This window comes from Epinephelus fuscoguttatus, linkage group LG9, assembly GCF_011397635.1.
Source record: "Epinephelus fuscoguttatus linkage group LG9, E.fuscoguttatus.final_Chr_v1".
Lineage (NCBI taxonomy): Eukaryota > Metazoa > Chordata > Actinopteri > Perciformes > Serranidae > Epinephelus > Epinephelus fuscoguttatus.
In genome coordinates this window covers 4,440,638-4,462,694 of record NC_064760.1, presented here as the reverse complement: position 1 = coordinate 4,462,694, position 22,057 = coordinate 4,440,638, and the positions used below count along the sequence as shown (strand labels likewise).

The 22,057-nt window shown below is 42.7% G+C and overlaps 1 protein-coding gene across 3 annotated transcripts in view; it reads right to left on the bottom strand.

The window, feature by feature from the left end:
- Positions 1-22,057, bottom strand: part of LOC125894807 (transcription factor COE3-like) — a 201,598-nt gene that overhangs the window by 109,947 nt on the left and 69,594 nt on the right. The gene's annotated exons all lie outside the window — the stretch shown is intronic.

Genomic DNA, 22,057 nt, shown 5'->3' with positions numbered 1-22,057 from the left:
TTCAATTCACAGGTTTAGTTCCGTAGAAAGGAAATAGTTTCTACATCAAACTGCTCACAACAAGGTCTGTGGATTATCTTGAGTGACCAGGTCATGATTTCTGGAAAGAGTTTTTTGTTTGTTGAGGGTTTTTTTTAAATGATTTTTTGGCACTTTGAGCACCACAAGCCGAGTGCCATTTAGTTCCATTATATTGGAGAGAAGGCAGACATCTCTACAGCTGATATCCAAAATCCAGATTTTCCAATTTAAATCAAACTCTCTGTTACCAATTTTTTTCTCTTTGAGAGTTAAATGTTTAGATCATGTCTCTACTAGCTAGTTTTTGTACATTTTAAAACAAACAATGTACAACATGTTAATCACAAAGCTTTAAAGGTGATGTTAGTTGGAGTTTGTTACCTTTGGACTCAGGTTGCAGCAATATACTGGTTTCAAGGTATACCATGATATAAAAGCCACTTATTCACCCCTTTATTTTAGTTATTTTCAAAGGGGAGTCTATTTACGCATTTACACAAAGTTTCAATTATAGTAATAAAATGTTGGGTTAACCAAAAATAACTCTTTTGTTTTCATCCCTTTGAGTCTCATTCTGACTGATAACAAAATTCTGCATACCATGATACCACGAAACCAAGATATTTTCTGAGACGGTTATCTTACCATGTCATACTGTTGCAACCCTACTTTGGACAGAGCCAGGCAACCCATTACCCCCCATTTCCAGTCTTTATGCTAAGCTAAGCTAACCAGCTGCTGCCTGTAGCTTCATATTTAACGTACAGACATGAGAGTGGTATCACTCTGAACATCTACCCTGAGTATTTTCTACAATATTGAAATATTCCTTTAAAGAAAAATATTCCTTTAAACTCCCTCTCACATTCAGTGGATTTAAAGTAGAAGGTCTCTGTATTAGAAATACTCAAGTCAGAGCCTCTGAGCAGGACTGAAGGACTGACGTGGACTTGGGCAGTTTTCAGTGGGTATAATCCAGATCTGAATCTGAAACCTGCAGCAGGTTGTCTCTGCTGCAGCATCCAGCTGCAGGAGCTGCAGGTCGCAGCCTGGATGTGAGGCGGTGGGTGGAAAACCAGAGCGGGTGAACCCAAGGTCACGGCTAATCTGCATACCGGTGCAGCGCTCGCAAACGTCCCCCGAGAAACAGCTGGAGGGCCGCTGTCTCGGGTCTCTTCCTGTTGGAAACTGGAGCAGCGAACGGCTTTTTATGGAAAGTCAAGATTGTGCAGGAATGAAAAAGAAAAGGACTCTAATGATGTAATTATGTTTCCAACATGTAACACAAATTGTTTGTTATTTACAACAACAGATTGGTGTAATTACAGAGTCACTGTGAGCTTAATCAGGTTTGTTTTTCTTGTTCTGTACACGAGCGCAGAGTAACGGCGCTCGTTCAGGAGTCGCACAGGAGAAAGACGACGTGATCCGTGGCGTCTCTGAGAAACAGAAACACACACATGTTTTCCCCTGACCGAGGAGGGGTACTGAGGCGGGGAGGTTCGGGACGTCCCGAGGGAGTTTGGAGAGTCGAGGGCTGACAAATGTTGTGAAGTGATTTGTGACATGAAGCAGAGCACGAACACAGAGAGCTTGTGAACACAGCTTCAGCCTGTCCTGCTCAGAGAGGAGCTGAAGTGGATCCTCGCTGTGTTTAGACGACGAAGGAGAAGTGATGAAGTCTGAGATTTACTGTAAAATACTGTGAAAGAAAAAACTGCATCATAACAAATATCATCCAGTGTTCCTGTCTGGTTCCTACAGAGCAGATTTTACATTGTTAAGTACGTGCGAATGTCTTTAAACGCCTAATATGTCACCACATCCAGGTCATGTGGGCTGGATGATGGACATAAAAAGATTGCCATGTTTACAGCTTGTGAATGTCGACGTCGTCTGTTAGTGGACGACAGTTGCAGCGTTGGTCGTGTGAGGGTTAAACATCCTGCTACACTCCACTCATTAAATCTGTGTTGAACATCTGACTGTGTTTGGTTTTCTGGCATTTTCTTTTGTACTGTACAAACTATGACGACTAGAGAGAGTTAATGTTTCATGAAATGGCTCGACTAAAGCCCCGACATTTTCTGATGCTCAGATGAGCAAAAACTGGGATGGATGTTTAATTTTGAGGCGTTTAAACTTGTTAACTTTGTCTCAAAAATCCTGGAAAAGGCGGCAGGACAGATTGTTTAATTAGTATTCATTCTGATTTTTCAGTGAGTGTTTGTGTGAGTGATTTAGTAATTCTGTTCTACTCAATAATGATCTGATTATAAAAGATGCTTTGGCTGTTTTTCTAATTTCTTTGTTGTGTAAAAATGTGTAGGCAGTGTTCTGAGCCTCACATCCAATATATAAACTCCCCAGTCATAATTACAATTTGGACATTGTTGAAACATGTATTATGACATCACAGAGCCTCGAAAACTGATGAGAAAGCAGTTGGAGAGGTCGTTTCTTTTCTCCGACTGACAGTCAATGCTGCTTTCATGTAACCACAATATTCTCCTGACTGTAAACAAGTAGCTGAAGCACCTAATTTAACTCCTGGCAGTTATTGGCTGGCTTGGGCCAATCCAACAGTGGGCGTCACAGAAGCAGAAAGAAGACAAGATGGAGGAGCTGTTATTATCAGTGGCTGAATACCCAGAATAACGGCACCAGCAACGTCTGAAGATGCTGATTCTGTTTGATGCTCCAAAATCAAAACAAGGTGGGAGTAGGTGCGACAAAGCAGTTTGATGTTCCTTATAACCCTTTTTTGGTGTGTTTGGCCATTTCAAGCGATAGGTGCAATTCAAAATGTGCACGTCAGATGCTTTCAGTGCGTCTGGCCTTTATCTTTATCTGTGTATCATGAAACACGTCAAGTACAGAGACGTAGTTCTTCGGGCTTTTTGCTCGTCTTTGTCACGGAGGAAATCAAAAGAGGCTGCAGACGGACAGACAGGTGAGAGACAGACAGGTGATCAGGGAGGCTGCAGACTGACCCTCAGTCCCCAGTCAGAGACACACACTTCATTACCGTCAACAGGCAGGAATCAAACACTCGGCCCGACACTGAGCTGTGTGTGTGTGTGTGTGTGTGTGTGTGTGTGTGACTGACAGGTGGAGAGAGCTAACAGTGTGAGTGCATTAATTAATGACTGACGGCTAAACAGCCACAGCAGTAATAACAGTTAAGCCTGCCGGCGCTCGGGGGGCCACACCGACACCGATCGATGGATCAATGCTTGTACTCTCTCACACACACACACACACACACACACACATACACACGGTCGAGTCTATCATTCCCACTTCCTATATGCACACCTGCACACACACACAAACACACACCTGCTCTCCGAACTAGGTGGCCTGGCGCCCCCGGCTCGGCTCAATTTTAACGGACACGGAGCCTCCAGAGGAACGAGGAGCTCCAACGCACGCTTTGTCTTTGTCTCCTTCACTCACTCCATTTTTTTTCCCAGCATCCTCTAGCAGGGGCCTAGATGAGCTAATTAAAGGGTGACCATGCAGCGGGTGGATCTAGGGGTCTTTGATTGGAGCATCAGGTTTGGTTTTGACAGGTCGGATTAGCGCGGTGTGATTAGGAAGACAGTCCACGTACAAAACGCTAAGCCTCGCTGTAAAGCTCGGTGAGGGAACGCTGTGCATGCTGGGAGAGATACTCCCTCCATCCCCCCATGCCTCCTGCTTCACACACAACAACCCCCTGTTTATACTGTGTATATATATTTAGATTTAAACAATGTTTTTATGTGAAGAACTTGGATGTTTATTTTAATGCTAATTCACACTTCCTCAAACCTCAGTGACAGAACTGGTAATTTGCTAATGACTCCAAAAATGACATTTATGATGACTGAACCAACGGTCATAGTTTTAAACAACATGTGCTTCATATTGTGACACCTTCGCAGGTCCGAACACTTTTGTTACGGTTAGGTAAAATATCACGGTTTGGGTTAAAATATGTAGGTTTGTAACATATGTTAGACAGCCGTCTCCTGGGTCAAAGTCCTGTGTTTTTTAACCATCCACCTCAGCCTCCTCCCTACTTGAACTCTGTCACTCTTTTCACTACACCGCATGACTTCCTCCTTTGCTCCTGTCATACTTGCTACAGCCACTGGAGATCGCCGCCTAACAAACGTAATGGTGAGTCGTAATAAGCTGCTTGCACAAATAAACTATACAGCGATGTTTATGGGTGAATGTGAGCTGTTTATTTAAGATGATATCTGGTTGAATCCTCGCTCCACATGAACAAACTAAACATCGACTGAAAGCATAAAACCTCATAATTATGTATCTGTGAAGCATTTTAACATCCAAATATCTCTGTGACATCAGCTGCGTATTTTGTAACAAGAGTGCGTACGCAACAGAACACATTTCTGCATGTTTGCACCTTTTCCTAATTGGTTTAATGTCGTTGAGTCTGAGAGTTTTGAGATTAGACTCCGAAGAGTTTCCTTTCAGATGAGTTCAGGATCATCTCTGCCGTTAAAAGAGTTCAAGAACAGTAACTGATTTTGAGTATTTCATTTGAGGCTTCATTCTTTTGTTTCTGATTCCTTGTGAAGCTGCCTCAAAACTATTTGAAACGGTTTGAATTATACTTTTTAAATTAAGAAGTGTTCAGCAAAAACATCAAACTCTCACTTTGACCTTAGTCATGGTGCAATCACTGCTTTATATTTAAGCAATATCACACGAGAGGGAGTGATGTTGTACTGTGATATCGTCACGGCTGTGATTCGGTCGTAGGCACGAGGCCGCAGCCGTGACGATATCACAGTACAACATCACGAGCTCGAGTGTGATATTGCTTTTATACAACAGTTCAACAGTTAAATAAGCAAGGATGATTAAGCAATGTTGAAAAATGAGGACAAAATAGATAATTTAAGCATTTTATTTGTTTTCCGCCAACAAAAATAGTTCCCTCAGGACTCCGCTGTCACCGTTGCTATGTAACGCAAACATGGTGCGCCAGGCACTTACTCTTTATACACATTTATCTGCACGTTTCCATTAATTGTGCAGCCGGTGAAATAAGTCTGTGGTGACTGCATGGTGGACTGTCGCTTCACAGGCACAGCCGACTCTGCCTTCTGATCTGACAGTATGTTGCTTTTCTCCAAGCCATTGAGCTCCGCTGATGAAACACTGACAAACCTGGATGTGTGCTCAGATGGATTCAGCTTCTCCTCTCCCTCATCTTCCTCTGATGACCATTCATAGTTCAATTCAAAACTTATTTTAGGAAATAAATCCATATTTTTGGCTGTTTGACAGTGGATGAATTAATTAGCCTACAACGCAACTGCTGACCTCACTGACACTAACCATCAGTTTTGATTTGATTGTTGATTGCAGTCAGTTGTGAGGCGGAGTGATACATACACAGTGAAATAACCGTGATGTTGTACTCCAATATCATCACATTTTTACTGTCTCTCGACCAATCAGATTGCAGGGCCGGAACCAACTGTTGTATATTTGGAGTTTTAGAACAAAAGGAGGGTTTGATTTCAAAGGGAGAAATAAAGACAAAAAATCTAATGTTTTCATCTTTTTGTGAAATCATGTCACAGTCATTAACGTTTTTGTAGAGATTAAGACTTGAAACAACAAAAAAACTAAAAAAAAAAAATCTGGTTTTCACAAGTAAAATATATTAAATCAACAGTTTAAAAAAATTACAAAGTGTGTGTTTGCTTTAAACTTTGGGAAGTAAATGCAGTTTATTTCCTCCAGTAAAGCACCAAGGCACGGCATCTAAGAGACAAAATTATACACTATGAGTCAAATTTTCATTTTTCGTTTTGCATGTTTGAGCTCAAATTATCATATTTTTGTTGAGATGAACACTTAATCTGATGTTGTATATATCGTATGAGTGACAAGACTGCTTCCCTTTCTCCTTTTATTCACCTTTTATTTCATAATGAATCTCACGTTTCACTAAATAACTACAAACTAAAGAAATGACGTCTTTGGTTTGTATAAATTTAAAAAAACACAATAATTTCTCGACTGTATATTTGAACTTGAAATACTTTAACATGAGTGGATTTTATTGAAGGATTTGTATCAGTGTTTGTATCTTTGGCTGCGTGGGTCAGTCAGGTTTAAAATTCAGCACCAGGATGGTTTAATACTATAAAAAACTGCTTGTCTATGTGAAGCAAATGTGTCCCCTCCTGCTTCCCGTACGTCCAGCTGTAAAGGAGCCTTTAGTGTCCAGCTGCTGGACGTCTGCACAGTTTATCACCAGCAGAGGAAGAGGATGAGGGTGGAGGTGGAGGTGACATCACCGCAGAGGTTAACGTACACGAGTTTAGACAATGGAAAGAGGGAAGGAAAGAAAGAAGGGAAGGATGGAGGGAGGAGGAGGAGGAGGAGGAAAAGGAGGAGGAGGAGAGTAACGGGGGTTTATGGGGGAGAGGGGAGTTTTGGCAGAGCGGAGTCTTCGCTCGGCTGGCGGCGGCGTGAAGCGGACTCAGGGGCGTCCTTACCGAGCTGCCGTTAGGCGTTAAATGAACACCTGGCCACCGAGTCTCAGGCCGGGACGCTGGGTAGTGATGAAGAGGAGGAGGAGGAGGTTTTAGTTAGTCTGCAGATGGGGAGGGATCAGCTACACAGGAGGCTCCTGATGGTCAATGTAGGAATCTTAATAAACTAATGGAGGCTGACTGGTGTGTGTGTGTGTGTGTGTGTGTGTACGTACGTGCATGTGTGTGTTTCCTGTGTGCAGATGTGACGCAGTTATTCAGATATTTACTGCGACTCACCGATTTACATTTGGGACACTTTCCACTCTTCATCCACCACGTCAGATGAAAAAAACTGATAATCATCAACACATTCTCACTCCGACCTCGTCACATGTCCATGTTTGGTCATGGACTTTCCACGTTAAGATACGACCTGCAAGGTACCCTGGGTGTGTTGGTTGTTGACGTTCTTGGACGCCGTAAAAGCTAAAAAAAAAATAAAAGCTCTACGTCAAACTGATGATTTTTACCCTTGAACAACAAATGCAAACAAACGCAAATGGTTGGGTTCAGGAAAAAAGAACAGGGGTTGGCTTTACAATCTGATGGGAAGCAAACGCCAGCCTTCTGTTTAAAAGTCAGTGGTTGCTGGGCCCTTCACCACCCCTCACGCTTGTCCTACACCGCCACTACTTCCGCCACCGTAACTTGTTTCCCCCTGACAGCACCGGGCGCCGTTAAACAATAAAAGCGACCGGCCACATATTATGCTGAAGTCACTGACCATGCACCGGTTTTCGACGACTTCGGAGTGAGACCAGGTTGGACTTCATCACTCTTTTATTTATTTGTTTTCTAACTCATCTAAATGAAGAAATTAAATTTGTTTAAACTGGAGTTAAAGCCATGAGCATCCTGACCTCGGCCAGATTAACCTGTCAGAGGCGCCTGGGGCAAAAAAATTACTACTGAGCTCCAATAATCAACCACAACTCCTACACTGCAAAACCAAAGCCAAAGAATGAGCTCATGAGCTATTAGTTCATATTGTACTAAAATCAAACTACAATGATTTACTTGGGGGCCTTAAAATTCTGTGGCCACTTTGGTCAACATCTGTTCAAGTCTCCTCTATTCTATTCAAAATGAAACTAAACCCTTCTTTTACTTAAATACTTGAGTTCAGTATTTTCAACCAAGTGGCCAGAAAATATGTTGTACCTTTCTGCAAACCAGCTGATACACTGACATTGTGTAGTTAACATGTAGTTGTGTTAGACCTAAAAACCACGTGGTTATGGTTAGAAAAAGATCATAGTTTGACTTTAAATACAAAGTTTTGGTGGCACAATCGCAGCTGGAAAAACAGTGACAGGTTCCCAAAAAACACCCATGTTTGAGGCCTAAAAAGCCGCCTGGAAACGAAGCAATGTCTCGATGAAACACAACTGGTTTTGTTGTTTACTGGTCCCAAACTGTGGTCTGCGGCTTGGCAGGCATCTCCCTGAAGTGTCACACCATCCATCAACCTCCCGATGACAAAGCTTCTATAATAGGTCACTTTTAAAAAGCTGATATGATTCGTATGAAACATGCAAATGTAGTTTTCATGGTTTGCAGAAACGTACAACACCAACATGTTCTTCTGGCGACTGGTTTGTTTTTTCTGTTACAAGACAAACAACAAACAAAGATGAAGTTTTCTATCCAACAATTTTAACTAATTCACTAAGAATCAGATACCAGCTTAGTCTCTGTGATTTAAGATTTAAAGAACCTGGGAAAGGTTAAAATCTGCACTTATGACAGCTAAACTTATTCATGAAAACTGTGAGAACAAGATGTTACTGTGGACAGTGTAGAAGCCTTTAATTAAAATACTCAAAACCTGTTTTTACCTTCATTTACTTTATGTCCTTTGTTGTGAAGGTTTGTTTCTCATCAGGTTTTTACTCTATAAACTCTACATGAAACAGAAAGTTGAGACTTCAGAAGCATTTTAACTTGTTCCCAGTGTTTCCGTCTCCTTCACTGAGGTGAGGTAATATTTGTTTCACATGGCGTGATCTATTTTCTGCTCGGCTGCAGGTTTTTCACTCCTGCAGCAGGTGAGGGGCTGAGGGGTGGTTGTGGTGGTGGTGGGGGTGAGGGGGGGGTGTACGTCTGGATTAGCATTAGCTAAAACTCTCCACCAGCCTCCCCGAGTGTCATCCAGCCTGCTTAAGTTAAGGTGCAGCGACTGGCGGTGATTTGCATAAGTAATTAGCTAATGTGCTGTTCAATTTCTCTCCCATCTGGCTTGCTGAGCTACACCTCATTTCTCAAATTGACAGGCCGGTCACTATCGCTACCCACACTGCAACAAGGCGCCCACCAAATTAATTTGTCAACCTTCTCCTGTAATGGGACGTTCACCTTGAAAACTCAATCTACCTGAGGAGGTGAGAGTCCGAGAGCGAGCGACGGAGCGGGCTGCGAGGAGACGCCGAAGATTTCTCCCCCAAAAAATAAATAAATTCTTTGAAGAATAAAAAGCAGAAAGCAGGTGGTGCTGGGTGACAGCAGGTGAGATTGGACAGAGAGAATATTGAACCAGTGTTTGAGGTGTTAAAAGAAACAAAACAAGAGCAGAGATCTGTGTGTGTGTTCAGACGAAGGTCAGCAGAAACAAACCTGGTTTCATCTCGGAGAAAACACACTCATTAAATCTGCTGTTGTAACGAGGACAAAGTTCTGCTGTTTTATTCATCTGTGTTTTCCTGTTTTTGGTTGAAAGAGGTTTTAAGGAACGGTGAGTTCTGTGTCTAAAACCTGAAGCCTGAGAGAAGACCAAAGATCTGATTTCAATTAGAGTAAAAACGCAGATAGCTGATCAATGGATCTATAAACAGACAAGGATTTAAAGTCCAGATTCCCTCAGAGGAACCTCGACCACCTGAGAGACGTTTGACGAGTCGCCAACAAAACTCGGTGCAATTTTCAGGGCATTCAAGAAACCCTACAAGATCTCTGAAAATATTTATTCATTCATATATTTTCTGTACATTTCATCGCCCTATTTTAAGGCCTAAATGTTTCCCTAAACTGTCAGGTGTGTAATATTTGATATTTGATATTTATTTCAAACATGTAAAAAGAGAAAAACAACATGAACACAGAAACAAGCAGACAGACAGAAATAATAATATTTACAGATAATGAAAAGCATAATGTCAAAGGAACTGTCAGTGTATAGTTACTTTGATTTACAGAGCTGAAAAGGAGGTGGAGGAAGTATAAACTTATTTAATCCGCCCCTTCTCCATAAATTGTCGACTGACATCGATGAAAAGCACCAACTCATCTTAATTTCCATTATTTTAGGTATTTTTATCTGTATAAAATAGTCAGATTCGAAGATTTTTAGTCTAAAATAGAGCCAATGTGTGAAATATGTAATTTAAGGTACTTGTATTTTACTTTTCTTCTACTTTATACGTCTCCTCCCTTTTATCTCAGAGGCAAATATTGCACTTTTTACTGCACTACATTTAATTTTACTACTTTACTTAGTTTGCAGATTCAGATTGTTATTAGAAACATAATTACACCAATAAATAATGATGTATTATTATAGATTAAAACATACAGTAGTATATTGAGTATTAAAATTAGCTGCAACATTAAAGTGATGAACACATTAATGCATCAGTAATAATAATAATAATCCAATAATATAATATATATTATTGTGAAAGGGACCATTCTGCATGAGGGGGAGTTTTACTTTTAGTACTTTAAGTATATTATATATATATATAATATTGTTACTTGAGTAATACTGTGATGCAGTAGTTTTACACTGTGGTGATAGTACTGTTACTGCAGTCAAACATTTGAGTACTTCCTCCAGCGGTGAGCAGGTAGGCGAAATTTTCTTACTGCAGCAGCACACCTCTATGCAACATGTCACTACGGTAACAACACCTTTCACCTGCTGCGCTGCCTCGTGTTTCTCACAGCTCACGAGAACACCTCGACTACACAACAGTGTGTGTGTGTGTGTGTGTGTGTGTGTGTGTGTAAGAAACTCAGATACACATAACTTCATTTGGAGACAGAAGTATTGATGATTCCTCGGGGCATCCTGGTCCTGATCATTAAAGTACAGCATCACACACACAGACACACACAGTCATGCACACATGTACGCACACACCTCTGTTTTTTGGTAATTTAGCTCTTTTTCCTCCTCCTCCTCATTCCCTTCATCCCAGAGCTGAAATGGACAGTGTGTGTGTGTGTGTGTGTGTGTGTGTGTGTGTGTGTGTGTGTGTGTGTGTGTGTGTGCTCGGGGACCAAACCCGGGGAAATGGGCCAAAAAGTGAATCTAATGAAACCCCCCAAATTAATTTTCAGTCTCATCTTCAGCTGCAGGCGGAGAGAGACGGAGCCCTGGGACGAGAGACACTGAGAATGAAGGAAGGAAAGAGACAGAGAGAGAGAGAGAGAGAGAGAGAGAGAGAAACAGGTGTAGAGACGGAGACAAAGAGATGAACAGAACAAAAGAGGAAGGAGAGAAGAAACTACAAGGAGGAGAGACGAAGAGGGACCAGTGAACACACGTGAGCAGAACCAAGAGAAGACAGGTGGAGCTTCAGTCTGTCTGAATGCACCAGTTTAACTCTGAAGGTAAATACTGGAGGGAGAAACCAACAACACACGTCTGAATATAGACGCCATACTTCTGTGTCAGAGGCGGAAAATGACCACAAGAACTGCAACAGAAACCCATCAGCAGAGACTAACATCGATAGACGATTCTGCAAAAACCCAGATTTGATTAAAATAAAACGTTGTCAATGGCTAATCGCTAACTCATAATCCTTGACTCTACTCTCTTATTTAGCTCACGCTTTTATTTAAAGCAACTTAAAATATGTGCGTTCTGGCGAGTGGATACGGTCCGTGAATTACAAGAATTAGAGTCCAGTCTAATACTAATCAGGTTCACATAATGTCCAAGTTTCACTGAAGTAAAATACGCCATTATCTGTAGTTGTCATGGTAAATGGACCTGCATTTGTATCGCACCTCTCTCGTCCTCCGACCACTCAAAGCACTTTAACACTACGAGTCACATTCACCCATTCACACACACACATTCATACACTGGTGGCCGAGGCTACGATACAAGGCGCCACCTGCTACTCAATTTCTAACACACTCACACACCGATGGAACAGTCGTCAGGTTCAGTATCTTGCTCGAGGATACTTCGACATGCAGACTGGAGGAGCCGGGGATCAAACCGCTGACCTTCCGACTGGTGGATGACCTCTGAGCCACAGGAACATCCTCATTTGCGTTCAAACTCTTAAGTTCTTTGCACACTGTGTCCGTTTTTTTGTCCGATATTGTCACACATCTAAAAATAAAAATGACCTCACGTCGTGTCGATCACGCTTAAGTCCGAAATTTTCGTCCGTCACGGAAATTTCCAGAACAGGTTTCGATTTCCTGCGTTTTTCGCACCCGTCAGAGCCTTTAGAGACGTTTGACGTTTGAAGAAAATGTGGCAGCGGGACACATCCACGACAAGTCAGAGGAACGACACGCACAGAATCATTTGATAAATCAAATAGCTCACTTTCAACAGGTCAGATGGTAATAATCAGTTGGATGATGGTGATGAAGAGGAGGAGGATGTGGACCGCACACACAAAGGGAGGACAGCTCCGCCCCTTCATGCAGCTGTGGTGCCAAATTAAAGACAGGGAGAGAGTGGTGACAGCCAGATAGGTAACTCCAGTTGAGAGAGGCAAAGGAGGAAATGTGTCCTTTTATTTTGTCACGTATTGCGAATTTTCACAGCAAATCGAACGATAAAATGCATCGGAATCAGTGTGCAATGATTTTTTTGATCAACCCAATATCAGTGTCAGCCTTGAAAGACAAATTCTGATTAGCCCACTTCTAGTTTAAGCTCCGCCCATTTCAAGTACATGTACAGATACAGATAATGGTGTACTCACTCATCTCTCACATGTGCATAAACTTCAGCAAAAATGTCGAACTGCTTTAAGCACTACATTTCGATTACTGACCTGATTTGCCGAATCTTCTTTAGATGTGTTGAAAACACAAATCAAGCTCTTATTTTCGAGTTAACTTCCTGTGGCTAAAACTGGATTATTAAGCAGGTAAAGAGGACAACAGGGACCCTTGAGAGGACCTTAAAGGGTCCGTGTTAATTTAACTGAATATTTGGTTGTACTCCAGCAGGGCCTCGTCTTAAGGAGGGGCACTGGGTTAAAATCCAGTTTAAGTGCTTTATTACTTCAGTATATGGTGTGCTTGTAATGTATTTATGTTTTTTAAATCATGTTTGTTGATGCTGAGTTCCTGCTGTTTGACCCCTTTGTGTTTTGAATAACATGTAGTCAAACCAAAAACAGTTTCCACGTTAGGACAATAAAGTAAATTGTTAGACAGTTGGAAACACAGAGGGGCTGATGGGCCCTGTAGTGGGTTGATCTGGTTCTGCCTTCAGCGGCGTGTCAACCAAAAACTCCCCAGACATTTAATCCCAGGAACTACTTTTCAAAGAAATTAAAGGTTCCTTCAGCCAATTGTTAACTGTGTTTCCACCACAGTCAAACGACCTGTGAAGATTAGACAAACTAGTCCGCTAACATATGAAGGGCAACATTACAGGGCAAGAAGGAGCTGATAGTTGAAGGGGTGAACACACAGTTCGTGCACCTGCCTGTTTGTCACCCTGCATTGACATTTACTGCTGCATGCTGCAGCATAGTTGGACATAATGAATGAAATGCAGAGGAGAAACACAAAAATAAGAGTGTCTGCCTCCACAGTAAATCATCTGTTGCGTGTTTAATGGTTATTTATATGTGATTTGGAATGTGAAACAATCAGAAAATAAAGTTTTATTTCTTTCACAACACCACAGCGCTGTTTCTCAGCTCACAGTCTTCCTGTCTTTCTAAAACTGAGTCAGGAAGCCGACACATAACTTTACTTTTAATGTTTTCAAACAAAGAGAAATGTTCTTTCTAAAATGGTCCTGAATCGATACTCAAGTACTCCCTTGTTTTATGAATGAAGTGAAGCACGAGTTGAAGCTGCAGCAGCTGTGTGTGTTTGACCAATCAGCAACATTCATCCCTACAAACCCCGCCCCGAAAGTTCTTGTAGTTTCAGAAAGAATAAACACACCGATCAGGGACTTTCTGAGGGGTAAAAAATTGGCGCAAGAATTTAATTTTGACCTGGTCCCTGCAGTCAGTTCCTCAAAAGGGTCCTGAGGAAAAGTTTCTGCAGTCAGTGGCTACTGGAACTATTCGTCCTAAAGGAGACATTTAACATGACTCACATCTCTGGATGTTCGTATTCTTCTGGCCCCTCTAGTTTATATTGATAAGTCTATTTAAATAGAATCATTCTTTAATCTTAATCACAATCTTTTCCATCATTTTTCTTCATGTGCTTTTGGCAACAAATGCGTAAACACGTCTCACAGATGAAGTAAACTGAAACTGAAAAGGTGGGATGGACAGACAGACAGACAGGTAGAGTGAAGGTGTGGAGCTCATCACAATGAGGAGAGACATCTGTCTGTCTGTCTGTCTGTCTGTCTGTCTGTCTGTCTGTGTCTCATTCAGCTGTTCTCTTATTAAATTCCTTTGTACTGGGAGGCTTTTCACTCCACCAGCTGCCACCTCACTGTGTGTGTGTGTGTGTGTGTGTGTGTGTGTGTGTGTGTGTATGTGTGTGTGTGTGTGTGTGTGTGCATTAAGCTAACATAGCTATTAGCTTTGATAGCAGTAGCCCTCCCATATGGCGAGCTAGCGCTGCTCTTTAATGTAGCATAGCATGGCCCTGATGTTGCTATGGCTCCAGCGGTGCCTCCCCCCACCTCCATCCTCCGTCCCCCCCCTCCCTCACAGTCCCCGCTGCCATTTAGCTCTCCCTTCCACCGCGCCACATGCCGCAGCGACCTTGGCGTTTTCCAGCGGCACGCCCGCTGCCATCTGCAGGCGGCAGGCTTGGGCAGTAAAGCATCGCGACCCCGAGTTTTTTGGGCGCCGTTACGCCTCCGCCAGGGGCCCCGGCCAGATGGCACTACCCACTAAGAGGGGTTTTACTGCGGGGCTGAAGGAAGACGACTGCGGGCGGGCAGAGGATGAACTCACACCTCCCTCCCTCCTCCCCCCACCTCCCTCCTCCTGCATCGCTCTGCCAAGTGCCAAATTTCAGCTCCAGTCGCCTCCAAAACGCCGCCGCTTCAATATTTCAGTCATGATTATCCGGCAGCAGATGATCCTCGATCAGCCAAAAGGGCAGAGCCGGAGGATTGGCGTGCTGGTGTCGTGACCAAATTTCAATCCCTCCTGCACCAACATCCTCCTGCTTCACAACGTTTATTCAGGTTTCATTTATTCACAAATATGAACTTCATGGACCTGACAGGTGTGTGCATGTCTGTGACAATCGGGGATTCACACATTATACTTTACTGCAGTATGAAAATCCACCAACACACCAGTTTGCTCCCACTGTTGGAGAGACAACCAACTGGTGCCTTACTGTCAATCAACAAATATATAATCCGGCTCCTTACAAGCAAAAACTGTTTGTTCCTACATTGATCCCAACATGTTTGCATCAAAGAGTCTCCTGACCTGGGGAAAAGCTTTGCAGAGCGAACTGTGACTATTTTAATCGATGGTGTGTGTTATTTATTGATTATGTTGGTGCTGTAGATTATGGTATTACAATTAAAGCTAACACCTTGCCATAATACAGTCGACAGCAGGGGTGTCAAACTCATTTTAGTTCATGGGCCACACAGTCCGATTCTATTGCAGGTAAATAATATCAGAAGAATCAGCCTGCGTAATACCGGTGTATATGTGTCACCACGGCTCTTGCAGGTTAAGCAGATACTGGATGACTGTGGCTTGTCTCACCTCCGGCTCTCACTTAAGTGTCATCAGCTGATGTTAAGATCAGTTCATGCAAACGTGGCGAACTGAGCTCAGAGTTATGATGTCATGTGATATTTATGCAGAAATATAACAAGAGCTCAATCTGGGAAAGTATCTGCTGCATGAAAACCAAAATAAAGGCAGGTTTTTAGAGTGAAGTTATAAAGAAGAAGAAGAAGATATAAAGAGCTGCATAGAAAGATACTGTAGAACACATTATGAGTTTGTTGTCTCTACAATCTTAGAGGAAGTGAACACAGGCCTCCTGGGTGAAGGTCAATGGTTGTTGGACCGACTTCCCCTCCCGCCCACTCTACTTGTCTGACACTGGAAGTCACTGACCAAGCACCAGATTTCAACGACTTTGGAGTGAGAGCGGGTGGATTTTTTTTAATTAATTGTCTTCCTCATTATTATGGGAGTTTAACACAAACAGCTTTTGATCTTGGATCTTCATTTTATTGTATTTTACTTGTTTACTGAAGCTGTTTTCATTTAGTTTAATTCATTAAGTTATATATACTTACATTTTTGATACCTGAGTACATCCGATACGAGATAATTCAAGACTTCCCCTGTAGTAGTTTTGTAAATGTTCAGACAGGAATCTTGACTTCAGTCTAAATGTTGACTGGTTACAACACATGGAAACCCATAAAATAAACCCTTCTTATCTCATTAATCACTCATAATAACTTCATTTCTATTCAAACCTTCTTTCCTTGTAGGATCAATAAAGGTCATCTGATCAATCAGCTGAACATTTATGTATCTGGTCTTTTAGTCTCTATTTAAATTCCTGATTTTATTTTCATTCTTTTTCCTTTCTGGTGTTATTTCCACCCTCTGCTCTGCTTTTATTTTGAAGGGTCGCTATTGATTAGATACATTTTAATGAATTGTGAGGAAAATATTTCTGAAGATGCTTCACGCAGTCGGACTGAGTCTGATATCAGTATTCAACACACATTTGAAATGCTGTGTCTGAACCCATCAATTATATTAACAATGTCTGCAGGACTCAAATATTTAAAGACGTCTTATATTTATTTGCTGGTAAAGAAAACAGAGTTCCTGTAACAGCTTCTTTTCTTTACAACCATGAAGAGTATAGTCTCAGGTGCAGGGAGTATTTAGCTGTCTGACAACCTGAACTGCTCACATCCCAGAGGACATGCTGAACTTCAGCCACCTGTCGTATGGCTCCTACTCTCGTCTGATAACCACAGGAGGGGGACACTAGTCGATCAAATCAAGCCTGTTCTTATATTTATGTCTGGTTTGGATTCATACCAACAATCGCAACCACTACGCCTTTCATTTAGGACTGCAGGCTTAGTGACTAAGGAGAGGAATCACTCTCCATGTCGATGGGTCATTTAGATGGTCGACTTTCCTTAGCATATTATGATTAAAAGCACATTTCCATGAATCTGATACCCAGATAAAAGAAGCACTGAACATGTGAGTATGAGTCTCTGTGAGAGTTTTACATATAACCCCATCTGAGCTACTTGTTTGGGAGATAAGAGACGGGACGTTATCTACTTGGTCTTGTGTTAAATCACCCGTTTTTGAATGGCACAATGTGTTTCAGTGTTTCCAGACCGCAGGGACGAGGTCAGTGGTGCAGAGGAGGGAGCTTTACATTTATCAGCATAATACTGCTGTACTTTATTGACATCACCGACACACACACACACAGTCTGTCATTAGTGTCTGTCAACAGGCGGATCAGATGAGACAAAAATAAGAAAACTGTGCTGGTGGTCAGGAGGAAAATCAATACCTCCATCTTTACTGTATGGAAGGGGGGAGGTGGGTGAGGGAGAGGAGAAGTGGAGGGGGAGGAAGAGAGGATTCTGGGTAAATCCTGTCTTCAAATTACGCCAAAAAAACAAAAAATATATCATTATTGTTGTGTGCGTGTGTGTGTGTGTGTGTCTCTACAGTATATTTACGTGCAGTGTGTACGTGCATGTGTGTATTTGCCAATATGTATATAATTTTTGTGTCAACGATATATAAATGTTTACAGAAATCAATCAATAAATAGATCGGTTAAATGGCACTGAATTGATTTAAATTGACTGTGTGTGTGTATTATCGTGTGTTTGTCCCTCCACACACACACAGACACACAGACACACAGACACACACACACACACACACACACACACAGAGATCCTGGTGATCAGTGTCCGACACGATGCAGTCTTTGTTGAGATTTGAGGTTGACAAATCCTCTCAGCTCCATCTGATGAATGAACGGACGAGGCTGCAGTGTGTGTGTGTGTGTGTGTGTGTGTGTGCTGAGGTGGGAGGGGTCAGTCAGGGGGGTCTGAGCCCGTCCGTCGGCTATTAGCCACCACGTTATCTCCCGTTAGTCGTCTCATCTCCAACTCAAAGAGAATAAATAAAGAAGACTTTATTCCTCAGAAAGACCCGAAAGAAAAGGAGGGGGGAGAAGGGGGGGTGATGGTGGGGGGGTGGGGGTGGGGGGGGGGGTGCAATGAAGAAGAGAAAAAAAACGCAGAAGAAGAAAATCTCCAATTCATTGAGATCAAGTCAATAACACTGTAATATTTATGAAGGCTGGAAGCCAGGCTGCCCTAAAACCCAAACTCCAGCAATCCTGAATTATAAATTGGTATTGATTTGTGTTGTGGGTGAGTGAGCTTCTGTGTGTGTGTGTGTGTGTGTGTGTGTGTGTGTGTGTGCGTGTGTGTGTGTGTGTGTGTGCAGCAGCAGGATGCAGCTCAGCTCAGCTGCTCGATTGTTTTCACGCTTTCACAGAAAAAAAAATGTGGAGCTGCTTGTTTGGCAACAGTTTGTAACGCTGGAAAAACTCACAGGGAAGGTGAAGGTGTGTGTGTGTGTGTGTGTGTGTGTGTGTGTGTGTGTGTGTGTGTGTGTGTGTGTGTGTGTGGCACGTGCACACACTATATATACTTGTGTATAGATGTTTTAATGTGATTTTAGTCGGAGCAAAATTTCAAACCCCCTCTAACGTTGGTTCTCAGTTCCAGGAGCTTCTTCACGCTGCAGGTGAGTGAACACACAGGTGATGTTCAGAGACGATCACATGACTGTTTGTGCTTTTATGTGTTTTTTTTGTGTGTGTGTGTGTGTGTGTGTGCTGGCGCTTTGCAATGTCATTAAATTTGGGAGGTGTGTCCGCAACAGCTACAGTTCTCTCTCTGTGGTGGTAGACAGGTGACCGTGGACCACGTCCCATCGTCACTTTCATAATCTTCACACTGTAACCATGGAAACGATCTGTCTCTGACCTTATAATCAGGTGGATTTTTGCGTGCAACTTGTCAGATGTGAATACAGAAGAAATATGCAACAGAAAGGGTTGGTTTCAAACCCACTTTATAAAGCTCACGTGAAAAAGAGATTAACCGAAACATGATGTTGAGTCCTAATAAACTGAATTTCTGTTTCTTTTTTCCCGTCATTCATTATGTATCTGAGGAGGTGGCCGATGACTCAGACGTCTGGCACTAGAAAAATGATCCAAAACCAGCGGTGATGTTTCCTTCATCAGCCCAAATGTGTCTGGCTTCGATAACAAGCAAAGACTTTGAGTAAAGCTGCTGACAGTTATTTTACACAGAGACAATATCCTCCTGAAACAGAGCTGTTTTATCCATGTGTAGAAATCTGACGTCACCCACAATGCATTTCACTGACAAACAGGAGAATTTAAACGCTCCCTGAAGTCCGAACACAAGAGGATCTCTCAAACTACCTGCTGAGTCACCACCAGCTCTATGTGCTGCCAGTGTTACTGCTTGTGGATGAGAAAACATGTCACAGTGTGCATGTACGTGTCCAAAGAGAGGCCAGCAGTCAAAAACCCTCGTGTCTGTGGATTTGTAGTTTCATGGCTGCATGTTAGCGTGTGTGTATGTGTGTATGTGTGTATGTGTGTGTGTGTGTGTGTGTGTGTGTGTGCCATCAAATATAGATGACGCTGCCTCGCCCCCTGGCGTGTTGTGCTCACACCCATAATACACCAGCACACTCTCACACACACACTCTCAGCTGATCCTGGCTGCGTTTAGCTCGGTGCTGATGGTGAAGCTGATGGTCGCCCGCTGCGGTGCGAAGGGATTTCACGGCTCCGTACGGCAGGTAGAAACACACTCTGTCATGCTTCAGAGGTGCTGCTGAGAGTGTGTGATCGTGTGTTTGTGTGTGTAGTTGTATGTATGATGTCATCCCTCTGATTCAGTATGTGTAATTACATTAAGTGTCTGTAAATTAAACTGTATTTCAAACCGTCTGCAGACGGAGTGTTGGAGCTTTTTTACACCTTAAAGTCTGAACTACAGTTTATGCTTTTGTTTCACTGTGAACATTTGATTTGGTCAGTTTTACATTACTGAGATGCCAGCTCAGGAATTAGGTCTTCATGACCTACCTACATCCCATTGTCATCTCCTATGTCCCATTGGCAACACCTACATCCCATTGTCATAGCCTACGTCTTGCCTCCATCTCCTTCTTGTCATCATTGCCCACATCCTGTCATCATATCCTGCGTCCCGTTGTCATCACCTACATACCGTGGTCAGCTCCCACGTCCTGTCATCATTGCCTACATCCTGTCTTCATGTCTGTCCCATCATCATCTTCTACATCCTGCTGTCATCACTCTCGTCCTGTCATCATCTCCTATATCATGTTGACATCTCCTACGTCCTGTCCTCATCTCCTGTCCTCATCTACTATGTCCTGTTGTCATCTTCTGGATCCTGTTGTCATCTCCTATGTCCTCTCATCATCTCCTATGTCCTGTCATCATCTCCATCCTGTTGTCATCTACTATGTCCCATCGTCATCGCCCATGTCCTGTTGTCATCTTATGCATCCTGTCATCATCTCCTATGTCCTGTCATCATCTCCTATGTCCTCTCATCATCTGCTATGCATCCTGTCATCATCTCCTATGTCCTGTCATCATCTCCTATGTCCTGTCATCATTTCCTATGTCCTGTCATCATTTCCTATGTCCTGTTGTCATCTTCTGGATCCTGTTGTCATCTCCTATGTCCCATCGTCATCGCCCATGTCCTGTTGTCATCTTATGCATCCTGTCATCATCTCCTATGTCCTGTCATCATCTCCTATGTCCTGTCATCATCTCCTATGTCCTGTCATCATCTCCTATGTCCTGTCATCATTTCCTATGTCCTCTCATCATCTCTTATGTCCTCTCATCATCTCCTATGTCCTGTCATCATTTCCTATGTCCTCTCATCATCTCCTATGCATCCTGTCATCATTTCCTATGTCCTCTCATTATCTCCTATGTCCTCTCATCATCTGCTATGCATCCTGTCATCATCTCCTATGTCCTGTCATCATCTCCTATGTCCTGTTGTCATCTCCTATGTCCTGTCATCATTTCCTATGTCCTCTCATCTCCTATGTCCTCTCATCATCTGCTATGCATCCTGTCATCATCTCCTATGTCCTCTCATCATCTCCTATGTCCTCTCATCATCTGCTATGCATCCTGTCATCATCTCCTATGTCCTCTCATTATCTCCTATGCATCCTGTCATCATTTCCTATGTCCTCTCATTATCTCCTATGTCCTGTCATCATCTGCTATGCATCCTGTCATCATCTCTTATGTCCTCTCATCATCTCCTATGTCCTGTCATCATCTCTTATGTCCTCTCATCATCTCCTATGTCCTGTCATCATTTCCTATGTCCTCTCATCATCTCCTATGCATCCTGTCATCATTTCCTATGTCCTCTCATTATCTCCTATGTCCTCTCATCATCTCTTATGTCCTCTCATCATCTCCTATGCATCCTGTCATCATTTCCTATGTCCTCTCATCATCTCCTATGTCCTGTCATCATCTCCATCCTGTTGTCATCTACTATGTCCCATCGTCATCGCCCATGTCCTGTTGTCATCTTATGCATCCTGTCATCATCTCCTATGTCCTGTCATCATCTCCTATGTCCTGTCATCATCTCCTATGTCCTGTCATCATCTCCTATGTCCTGTCATCATTTCCTATGTCCTCTCATTATCTCCTATGTCCTGTCATTATCTCCTATGTCCCATCATCATTGCCCATGTCCTCATATCATCTCCTATGTCCTCTTATCATTTCCTGTATCCTGTTATCATCTTCATCCTGTTGTCATCTACTGTGTTCCATCACCCTCTCCGACATGCCACTGCCATCGCCCATGTCCTGTCGTCATCTCCTGCATCTTGTCATGATCTCCTATGTCCTGTCGTCATCTTCTACGTCCTGTTGTCAACGCCTACATCCTGACGTGGTGAAATTAGGCTACCTGAGTGGTAAAATGATTCTGTGCGACCTCTTCCTCCTTCTTATTGTGGATGTGTCCCACTGCCACGTTTTCTCTACTGCTGCGTGGTCAAACAAGTCTCTAAAGGTTTTTGACGGATGCTAAAAAATGCAGAAAATCAAACCTGTGAGGTTGTGGGTTTTTTTTAGGTGTGCAACAATTTCAGGTGAAAAACACAGAC